Below are 12,202 nucleotides of genomic sequence, written 5' to 3' on the forward strand. Positions count from 1 at the left end.
GAGTGTGTATGTAGTAAGATAAGTGGAACTGAGAGATTGTGTGGTTTTTTTTTTTAAAGTTTGAGATCAGAGTGAATGAAATTAATTTTGAGTGATTGTGGTTAAAGACTCTTATCTAATCCTAAGGAGTTTATTTTGATTCATATAGTTATTCTGAAACTCTTACCCCACTCATGCCTGCCCAGATCCCCCTAAGATCTGCTAGCCTCAAAGCTACCACCCAAACTTAGATCAATTTTGATTCTGACTCTAATGAAACAAACCTCAAGGGAGAAAGTAATCCCAGACAGTTATGGATATGATCAGTAGATGGCACTCTTTCCTCAGGTCATAGGCCCAGTTGGAAGGTTAAATGCCACCAAAAGTGCAGAGTCAGCCATAAAACTAAGGATCTGATTTCACCATTTTTAATATGTAATTACTCAAAATTCAATAAATATTTAGTAAACATTTATGGTGAGTACATAGTAATGTATTGAAACTACATTATTATGTATTGAATTATATTGAAATCATAGTAAAATATTGAAATGTTGAAAACCTGGAGGAGTACCCTATTAATGTTTACTGTGTTAATGTTTATTAATATTCTAGTCAAATGGTAATACAGGCCACAGTTTAGGGCAGCATTATTCAGATCATGGACTCTGTGTTGTTTTTTTTTTTCTTTATAAATAGTGCCTAAATCACCTAAAAATACATGAATTACAAAATTGTTCTTCGTCCTTAATTTTCAGATGTATAGAAAAATGGTACTTAAAATATTTTCATGGTCCTTTTGTAGGTACACAAGATAAAGCCAGTTCAACCTCTTAAAATTTAGACTTCTCATGGTAGTGTAAAAGCATATTGAGATTTTTGGTTATTTTATTGAGAATAATATCTAGACTTGTAAATTCAGTTTGAGTTGCAGTGACAGCTAGTTTCTCTTTTACACCTCATTGGAATTTCTCTACGATCAGGAGAATTCTGCAGAGGCTATATGATAATGTAGTTCAGTAGATAGTGTGCCAAAGGTGTATGTTTATAAATCCAGGAGTCTTTTCCAGGGTTTGTTTTAATGAGCAGCCCTCTTCTAATATTCAGAATGGAAAAGTATTACTGGATCTTGTATTAAGGGTAAGAAAGGAACTACTAAAAGTTTGGAAGGATTCCTGGTAGTAATTATTCTAGGACATTTGTACCTTCTAAGGTGGTGTTCAGGTGGGTTCTTAGAAGGAACCTGGTTTTCTCTGTGTGTGGTATGAACTCTCTAGAGCGCTCTTGTGCAGGGCAAATAGGAAAACTGCTTTGAGTTTGAGCTGATGTGACAGGAGATAAAGTACAGTATTTTTAAAATCTAAAGCATATTCTGTTTCTTAGGAAAGTGATAAGGAAAAAATTGGTAGATACCTTTGCTGGAATCTAAAAATTAACTCCTACTAAAGGAGAAGGAAAGTCTCCAGAGTCATTTCACATTGTCCCTCATAGCGTTCTTAAAACTAACTTTTTTATATGCTCAATCCTCTTAAACTAATTTTTTTTCTTGGTTCATGACAGTTGAATTCCAGATTTTCTTTTGTACCTTTAAAGCAGAACAATTGCTTTTGACATGAATTTTTGCTTACATCATATATATTTGTAAGTTGAGACCAAATGGGCAAAGTCTTAGGCAGGAAACATTTGTGACGTGTCTATATTGGAACAAATGTAAAAGGGTCACAAAGATTAGAAAGAGCCATAAAAAACTGCTTGATTTATAAATGCATTAGTTCTGGTGCTCCATATAATGGGATATATTGAACTAAAAAATTTGTATATATAGTATGTCAGCATTTCTTAGTAACTTCTCTTGAATCCATTTTTAATATCTAATATTGTACAGGTTGGGGAGTTATACTCTTCAGGCCAATACTATCCAGACTGTATAAATTTATAAAATAAATTGAAAAATTCATCATTCTCCTATATTCAAGACCAACACACATAAATGCTAATGCGGGGCTCAGAGGGGAAATATATTTCTCCTGAATATTTGAGAAAATGTGAAGTCCTTTCAAGAAAATCTAATAAACATAATAATCATAGCCTGCTGACACTAAGGAAAAAGGACCTCATTCGCTCTTTCTTTTATGCAGCGATTTACTGGTCCCTACTGATTTCCAAATTGGATCACTGTAGTAAATTATCTATGCTGGTACCTGTGAAAGTAAGCCCTGGGATCCATATTTGTTTTGTGTTCTGCTTAAATCAGCAAGAATGATAAATTTGATGGTGTGAAATTGAAAGTGTCAAGGGCTTTCTTTGGTGATTGAAGAAAATGATGTCTCCACTTTAATTTATTGTGACCCTTTTTCACTCTGTGTGCTTTGTATATCTAATATTTATTTCAATACAAATTAAATTCTTGTTCTTTCATCTGTATTGTTATATATCTAAGATTTTATTGATGTAAAAATCGAATTGTGTAATAAAAATCTCTCTGGATTTAAGCAGATTTGAAAATGTTATGTTGCAAAAAAACATTTACAGTTAGAATTCAGCTTTCCATTGTGCTTCCATTGCCTTATTGTTAGAATAAGGTGAATTTGAACTCTTCTATTGTCCTCAGCCCCATCACAGATCATAGAAATGGTGTAATTTTGTGGTCTAAGGTGAAACTGGAAAAAAAAAAAAAAGAAGTTATAGTGGATCTCTCAGCTGTTTGAGTGCTTTACTTCTGTACCTTTTCTTTTAGTGAGATTTATTGCCTAGTGGATAAGTTATTTATAACCCTCAAACTATTTACAATATACAATATACAGTTGGTTTAGTTATATAATAATAAATCAACACATATATAATAACTAAATCAACACAGTTATATAATAACTAAATGAACACAGGATAACATAGAGGAATATATTTTCCTTAGGTGCTTAGAATTGGCAGATAGTTTCTGTGGCAGTTTTAACAACTTGTACTACGCAAAATGCTGTATAAGTAAGTAGTTTATGGTTTTTGTTTTTGGGTGTTTTTTTGGTTGAATTCTTTGAATTTGGACCTCTGCAACCATTATGACCAAGAGTTCCATAAGTAACAGGTCATTTCATTTAAATAACCCAAAACCCTCAAGACAAAGAATCGAAACTTGCAGTGATCCAGAATAAAATGGATGTATTTTTTCTTTTTGTCATTAACTCATAAAAGATACAGTTGGTAAAAAAAAACCAAAAAACAAACAAAAAAACCAGTTGTATATGCAGGTTTCTCTGATCGGAAATAATGGTCCTTGATGCAGTGAACTCTCAGATTAATGTTTTGCAGTTCATTTTGTTAATATCCAAAGCATATAGTTCATCTTGTAAAGTGTTTAGAAAATAGGCTTTTATTCCTTTATCTAAAAAGCTAACTTCCCTTTTGGGGCTTATAGTCTTATTGGGCTTATTTTGAATTAATGTTTTATATATGAACTTCATATTTCTCTTTCCCAAGGACAGTCCTCAATTTAAAAAAAAAAAAAAAAAAGCAGAAGTACATTCTTTAAAAATATCACAAAGGGGCACCTGGCTGGCTCAGTGGGTAGAGCATGCGACTCTTGATCTCGGGGTTGTAAGTTCAAGTCCCACATTGGCTGTAGAGATTACTTAAAAAAAAAAAAAGTCTTAAAAATGGGAACACCGTTTAGAAAACTATTTTAGAATTTTATGTGGGCATATTGCTGGGAATAAAATATATTTTGAAGGGAGTAAACATTTACCCTAATTAGAACCTACCAGAGGGTTGGTTTGTTTTTGCCTTTTAATATTATAAAGTCAGAGGATCTGTAACGTTTATTACTGTTTGGGTTTTTATATTTATTATAATTTCTCTAAAATGGTTTTGTGGCAGCTATACTTGATATTTATATAGTACTAATAGCTTTCAGTAACATTGGTATTTTTTAACCCTTTGACAGTAAAATGCCCAAATTTGAAGCAGGTTTGTGAAATCATTCTTAGTCTATTGTCTATATACTGGGAGTTACCAGATTCTAAAATTTTAAAATATTAGAATCTTATTTTAATTACAAGCATACTGCCCCCTACTGGCAAATTTTCTGAAAAATTCTAATGGCTTAGTTTGCACGTAATAAAAATCATAGCTTGGCTCCTGATTTAATTTTTTCCAGTTGGTTTTTACATTAAATGCTAATTTGGGTCATGAAGGGATTTTTATTCATGATTTCAACCTTTTAATGTTATGAAGAGCTTTTAGACCATTATCATTGGTTAATAATAACTATTTCAAGATGCCTAAGTTGAGCTAATGAATTTTTTCATTATATTTATGAGACAAGTAGACTTTTTGTCTCTGTTTTAAGACTGTGAAACCAGAATTCCAGATAAGCACATGGGAATTCCTGACTGATAATTTGTGAAGGAAATCAGAGTACAGCTTTCATTCAGACCATGCTCACTGAATGCACATTTTTATAGTCTAAGTGATAGTCTTCGGAAACAGTGGCCCATGGCTGTTCTCTGTGATACCATCATAATTTGGGTATTCGTACAGTTCTTTTTCAAAATTGTGGGATAAATCATTCAATACTTAGGAGATGCTTTTAAGCATTTGCTCTTTGCCCCACCTCAGAAGGTCATCTTAGATACCTCACATGTCTTTCAAAGCAAGGAAGGATAAGAGGAGATAACTTCTCTAGTAAATGAACTTTTTTTTATTATTAATAATGATTCTTCTATACGTGGACCTCCTAATTACCATGCCAAGAAAAATATTACATAACCATTTATACGAAATACTCAAAAATTTTTTTCCCTTGAGATAATGTTTTCACTCTCAGACATCAGTAGAACTTACCATTGGTTAAGTATTTTAGTGTCGTTTTGTATAATCTTATTGATAAGGCCTGTATTTTCACATTTTGTTACCACCATACATGGAATATACAAAAAGCCCTTTGAAAATACAAATAAAGTTTGGGTTGTAATTAGCTACTAGTAAATCTGGTTGTAAATCATGGTACCTAAGTCACACAGAATCTTTTGAGGTTTTTTTTTTTTTTTTCCTGAATGTTGATCAAGGCTCTTAGAAAGAAACATATATCCAGGATCCCAAGTTTTCAACTATTTACTATTACCCAAAGAAAATAAACTGAAAGAATAATGCCACACAGGCCAACATCCACAGGAGTTCTAACAATAGGACAATAGAATAGTTGTCAGTGAGGGACTGCTGTGAGCAGTGGGAAGACAACTGAGCAGGAGGGTACATGGGCATTGAAATACAAATGAAGACATTTTGACACTCCCAGTCTCACTCTGGACCCAATTCAGCAACAGGTTACCAGCTCTGGTCTTCCTGGGCCAATATACCCTTTAATAGTGAAGAGCTCTGTCCCAGATCTTCTTTGATTTCCTGCTGTGGGAAATTGGGCTGGATTATATTAACCTCAAGAACTCATTCCTTTTACTGAGATCCTTCCCCGTCTCTGCCCTGTATTCCGTCCTTGTTACTGACCCTGTCCCTGACCCCCATCCCTTTTGGTGGAGAAAATCCTGAAGTTTGAGCCCTGCAAGGCTTCAATCTTATAACTCCCTTGCCAACAATTTTCAGTTTTGACCAGAGATAGGAGAGAAGGGAAAGGAGAATGGGCATTGCTCAAGTTTGGGAGAATCTCAGACCCCTGTGGGGGCCCCTGTGGCTAGGTAACTTTTCCCACATCTCTGAAGTACCAAAAGATCAACCCAGGAGAAACAACTTCTCCCTGAGGCCTAGAACTGAGCTAAAGTGAGCACTTGGAAGACCTATTGATGACACATCGTTCCACAAATGCTTCGATTGTTTCCTTTCTTTCTGAACTTAACCCTGCCTTTATTTCCACTTTTCTCTACCTCCAGACATCTCATGAACCTCTTTCTCTTGGTTGTGTCAACATTTGCCCCATTGTTGTTATATTTGCCCTCCAAAACCTCAATCTCCAATCTAAAATAATACCTCCCTGGGCCTTCTTTCTCATAGCATTATTTTTTCTCTACACTTAATAGTGTTAACTCACATCTGGTATACTCTTCTTTTTATTCCTTATTTGCTGTTACAATTAAGTCTCAGGTATTTCAAAGTCTGTCACTGTGATAACAGATTTGTTAGTTCCTCTTGTAAGCTCAGTTACCTTATGTATTATTTTAAGGTTCTATTATTAGATGTATGCAATTTTAGAAGTTTTATTTTTTAGTTGAACACTTTCTATCATGACCCTCTAACTCTTGAAAATAATTTTTGCTTTAAATTTTATTGTTGATTTTAATATAAGTATACCCAGGTTTCGTTTGCTTAGTTTTTTATTTGCCTGACGTGTCTTCCCATTCTTTATGCTTCGGGTATGTCTTTTTTTAGAGGGAGGAGGGGCTAGGGAGAGGGAGAAAGAGAGAATCTTAAGCAGGCTCCTTGCCTAGCTCGGAGCCCAATGCGGGGCTCCATCTCACAACCCTGCCATCGTGACCTGAGCTGAAATTAAGAGTTGGATGTTTCCATTGAGCCATCCAGGCACCCCTAGGTGTGTCTTTTATGAACAGCTGCTCTGGATTACTCTGTGATCAGCTTGGTCAACCTGGAAACGACATTATCCCAGAATTCCCTTTCCTGGGTTCCAGTGGGCCCAAAGACCAATTTGTGTGAGAAATGACCGGCCGGAAATGAAGGCATGGCCGTTGTTCGGTAGACAGGGTGATGGATAGCTCAGCGGTGCCCCGCAGGGTCAGGCGTGTTGTTGCTCTTTGTACTTCATCCTGCCCTTCCTTCGGAATGCTGCCCGGGGTCGGCCCCCTGGTGTTTGGCTGCGGACCCACAGACCAAGGGTAGAAAAAGGCAACTTTCCTAGCTGCCTCTTTAAACTTCTCATGCAGTTGTTTGTTATGCGGACATGTCTTGTTAGAGTCCCCTTCCTGGGTGGCCTTCTTTATCCCCTGCCCTCTGGTCTGATACTGGCTTCCCACCTCTTCCTCCAAGCTGGAGAGGTACTAGATAGATTACTTGTGTGTATTCACTTTGAAAATTCTTTGTATTTTGTTATCATGGGGTTGGTTTTTTTTTTTTTATGGGGTTGTTTTTCAGGTGTGTGTTTTTGTGTGTGTGTGGGGGGGTGGATTTATTTTCCCATTTGACCAGATTTAGGGCTATTTTGGGGGAAAAGATTTGGGGTGTTGACCATACGACTAGAAACAAATCAGTCCAAAGTTAGACTTTGAGACTTGAAAACTGGTCAGCACCAACAAAAGAAAGGTCTTTTGGTAGGGTTTCATTCTGAAGAATCCAAAGGATCCAAAGCATACCCCCCCAAGATAGATGGAACTTGAATGTTCCTTTATTGCCTGTCCAAGATAGACATGGGAACCTAATGGGATGCAAGGGGCAGGAAAAGACGGGGGAGAAGGGAAAGTGATGGTGGAGAGGCAAGGAGCCTTAGAAAAGGGACTGCTGTCCATCTGAAGTAGACTCTGATACAATCTGATAAGAAACTCCATCGGAAAATTAAATGTTTTGCCATATTCTCTGAGCTCTTTATTCAGGATGTCTGTTTTCTTTCTGGTTGATAGATTCAAACCGACATATCAGCTGTACGTTAAGTATGATCAAGGTGTTGCAAATACATGTAACATCAATCAGGTAAAATGTCAGAAAGTCCATAAATGGTGGTTATAGTCTTTAGACATTCTCTTAGTTTCCTTGGACCTCAGTTTCCTCATTTGTAGAACGTGGCCAATAAAGAGTTATTTTGAGGATTGTTTGAAGTGTGCATATTCGTATACTGTAACGGTTTGTACAAATAGCTATGTTTTATATTCTGTTTCTCACTTTATCTTAGGGGATTCTGGGACTCCTGGAATTTAAAGAACAACTTTGGAGATCCTGTTTGATGAGTCAATATTTAGTTAAAACTTGCGTTACCATGTTTTAAGTCAACACCTTTCTGGGCAAAAAAGAAACTGGAGCCGTTAAGAGAATCCCTGCCCCTGCCTTAAAATACAAAGCCTTATGTTGGCAGATGGATTTTTCCAGGGATATGGAGGCTCAGGCAAGGGACAGAAAGCAAAAATGCTATTACTTGGCGCAGACATCGGATCAGCTTCTGGAATTGTGAGAGCTCTCTCCAGAAGTACGTCTTCAAAATCAGTAAATGATTAAGTCTCTCTAAAACATGCTCTTTCTAAACTACCCCAAATGAGTGCATAAGGAGGATGCAAAAATAGCCTAAGAAATGCTCAAAACTAAATCTGTAATATGTAGAGAATGAGGCCCAGAATTACAATTCTCTCTTCTTTAATTTGCCAGAAATTGGGAGTGACTTCATTCTTTTATCCCAAGTGAGATACCTAGAAGTAATGGAAATGAGATCATTATCATTGGAAGGCAGTGAAATCTGACAGGCTTGGTTTCAGTCAATTTTTAGCCCTGTGATTGGTTTCTCCTATAAAATGGGGTTGAGATGGCCCCATACACTGTGAGATGATAAAATGAGCTTAAGAACAGTGTTTAGCACAGTGCTTCGCGTATAAGGGCATACAACATGTTGGCTGTCATCATCATCATCTGTAATTTAGAACAGTTCTGTGGAGTGTTTTATTGAATAACTTGAGTAGTTAACATAATTTCCCACTTACCTATATCCCGAACAGAAAATAATTATAATTATTTTCCAAGTAGTGTTTAGTAATGATTGATGTTTATGTCAATGACCACCTCTCATTTTCTCCCTTATCCCAGGTTCTATAAAAGTTTGAATTGTCAAAGTTTGAATTTTGGTGATTACGTGATACTGTGGTATAATAGTAAGAGCACAGAATCTGGCTAGAGCCCAGATTTCAGTAGAAATCTACTTCATATAGATCTGTGACCTTGGGTAATGCATTTAATCACTCTTGACAGCTTTTCTCTTGAAAAATAGGGAGTAATATAGGATCAAAATCATTAACATATATATTGATAGCATAAAGTTTTCTTCCCTGCCACTCCCTTCAATTTTCTAGAATGTTATATTCTAAGGGTTATACTATTAGAGGGTGTTTTTAAAATAATGTTACCTAAAATGGTGAAGGAGAAAAAGTATCAGTGCAATGGGGAAAGATCTAATTGCATTCAATATTTTATTGGAAGGGGGTTTAGACTCCCTTAAGGTCTGCCCCCTTCTGCCTCATGCATATTCAAATTCTGAAATCTGCCCACAACAGTAGAACTAGTTGGAGCAGAGAAAGACTGGCAACATCCTTTGGAGGCAAAGACCCAAGAAGCGCTGGAGCTGAGGTTCTGAGGAAAGTGTAAGTAAATCAAAAGGACTAAGAGACTGTGTGTATGTGTGTGTGTGTGTGTGTGTGTGTATGTGAGTGTGTATGAAGAAGCAACAGAAATACAATGCAAAGCACAAATGCAGGCTACATATGTAATTTTAAATTTTCTAGGAGCACATTAAAAACAGTAAAAGAAACAGGTGAAATTAATTTTTGTAATGTTTTATTTAACACACTATATCCAAAATATCCAAATTATTAATTATTAATATATTTTATATATTTTTCATATTAAGTTTTAAAAATCCGGTATATATTCTTATAGCACATCTCAATTCATACTAGCTACATATCAAATACTTACTCACCACACATAACTAGAGGCTAATTAATTGGACAACACAGATACTGAAGTTATGGAGAGTGTAAGAGATTCTCTGGTGAACTTGGCCTTAGCACATGTTGCTTCCCCAAAGGCTAGGAGTAAGATTCCATGGCTGTGAATGGAGCTTAGGGGCCAGCTAAATGGAGTAAAATGATGATTCTAATCTCCGCTGCCTTGTGAACTTTGTTTAGTTTGGATTATATGGCCTGAAAATGAAGTCAGGATTGAACGTTTCTTTGGGTTTTGTGTATATGTTAAATTGGCCAAATTAAGACTGTTAGAGATCAAACCTTTCTCTTCCACAATAATGGTGTATTAGTCTACTCAGGCTGCCACAGCAAAATACCACAGACTGAGTGACTTACACAGCAAAATTTATTTTCTCACAGTTGTGGAGGCTGGGAAGTCCAAGGTCAAGGTGCCCACAAGGTAGATTTCATTTTGAGGCCTTTTCTCTTGGCCTGTAAATAGCTACCATCTCACTGTATGTTCAGATGCGTGTACATAGAGAAGGAGAAAGATCTCTTTCTCTTCCTCTTACAAGCCCGTCAGTTGTGAGTTTAATAATGGATGTTAAAGTGCTTTTGTGAACTCTAGTGCTATTTAAGTTTTTGGTGATGTTATCAAATTACCATGTCCTGCACACAGTAAACACTGAAGTTGGTTTTTGTTTGTTTGTTTTTTGAAAGATCTTTTAAAGTAATCTCTCCACCCAAAGCAGGCCTTGAACTTACAACCCCAAGATCAAGAGTTGCATGCTCTACTGACTGAGCCAGCCAGACGCCCCCACTGAAAATATTTTTTAAATGACTTCAGCAGAGTAAGGATGATTGATATATGTCATTATATGTATCAGGTAGTGTTAATACTAAAGTCTCTATTAATGTAAGAGGGTTTATACTACTAATGTCAAGAATACATGTATTTTTGCTTTTTGATTCTTAGAAAACAGATTAATCCTATTAAGTCAGAAGCATGAAGTCATCAGAATGTCCCTAAAGCAACCTATCAATAAATGGTGTCAGTTATACCTTCAAAATATATCCAGAATCAGCCTATTTCTCTTCACCCACCTCAATTACCACCATAGACCAAACCATCTTCATCTCTCATCTGGTTTTAGTAATTCTTCACTTTTCTCTTTCTTCTGCTTTTGCCCAGTCCCTTTCCCTATGTCTGTTTTCAGTGCAGCAATCACAGTGATCCTGTTAAATCACGTCTCCTCTGCTCAAAGCCCTTCAGTATATTTGCTCTCAAAGCCCCTGCAGTAACCTACCAGCACCTGCTGGGTCACTCTCCTCTTGGTCCTCATCATCTACTACTTTCCCCCTTGTTCACCACGTTCCAGCCACACGGGTTTCCTTGCTCTTCCTTGAATGTGCCAAGTACACTTCTGCTCACGTACACAAGTCCTCGTTTCCCTTCTACTTAGAATGCTGACCTAGATATCCTTTCAACTCATTCCTTTATATCCTTCAGATCTTTATTCAAATGTCACCTTGGGCAGACTTTTCCTCTTTTTTTAAAATTAATTTATTTTTAAAAAAATTATTTGGGGGAGGGCAGAGGGAGAGGGAGAAGCAGACAAGCAGACTCTCCCCTGAGTGAAGAGTCCTATGTGGGGCTCAATCTCACAACGCTGAGATCATGATCTGGACCAAAGTCAAAAGTTGGAAGCTCAACTGACTGAGCCATCTGGGCTCCCTCCCCACTTTTTTAAAATTTAAATTCAATTAACATAGAGTGTATCATTAGTTTTACAGGTAGAGGTCAGTGATTTATCAGTCTATATAATGGCCAGTGCTCATCACATCACATGGCCTCAATGTCCATCACCCAGTTACCCCATCCTGCCACCCCACGCCCCTCCAGCAACCCTGTTTGTTTCCTGTAATTGAGTCTCTTACCGTTTGTCTCCCTCTCTGAATTCATCTTGTTTTATTTTTCCCTCCTTTCCCTTATGATCCTGTTTTGTTTCTTAAATTCCACATAAGAGTGAGATCATATGATAATTTTCTCTCACTGACTTATTTCACTTAGCATAATACCCTCTCATTCCATCCACATTATTGCAAATGGGAAGATTTCAGTTTCTTTTGATGACTGATTAGTATTCCATTGTGTGTGGCTGGGTGGGTGTATATCACATTTTTTTTTAATCTTTCGATGGACATCTGGTCTCCTTCCATAGTTTGACTACTGTGGACATGACTGCTATAAACATTGGGGTACAGATGCCCCTTTGGATCATTACAATTGTATCTCTGGGATAAATACCTACTAGTGCAGTTGCTGGGTCGTAGGGTAGCTCTATTTTCAACTTTTTGAGGAACTGCCATACTGTTTTCCAGAGTGGATGCACCAGCTTGCATTCCCACCAACAGTGTAGGAGAGTTCCCCTTTCTCGTATCCTCACCAACATCTGTCATTTCCTGAATTGTTAATTTTAGCCATTCTTGGTCATACCTTTCCTGACCACCCTACTTAAATATGCCACACTCCAAACCTGGCATTTCTTCTCTTCAGATGCTTTACTTTTCTCTACAATACTTACTGTCTTACAGTGTTTATCATATGG

The sequence above is a fragment of the Martes martes genome (assembly GCF_963455335.1).
Source record: "Martes martes genome assembly, chromosome: 2".
In the NCBI taxonomy this organism is placed as follows: Eukaryota; Metazoa; Chordata; class Mammalia; order Carnivora; family Mustelidae; genus Martes; species Martes martes.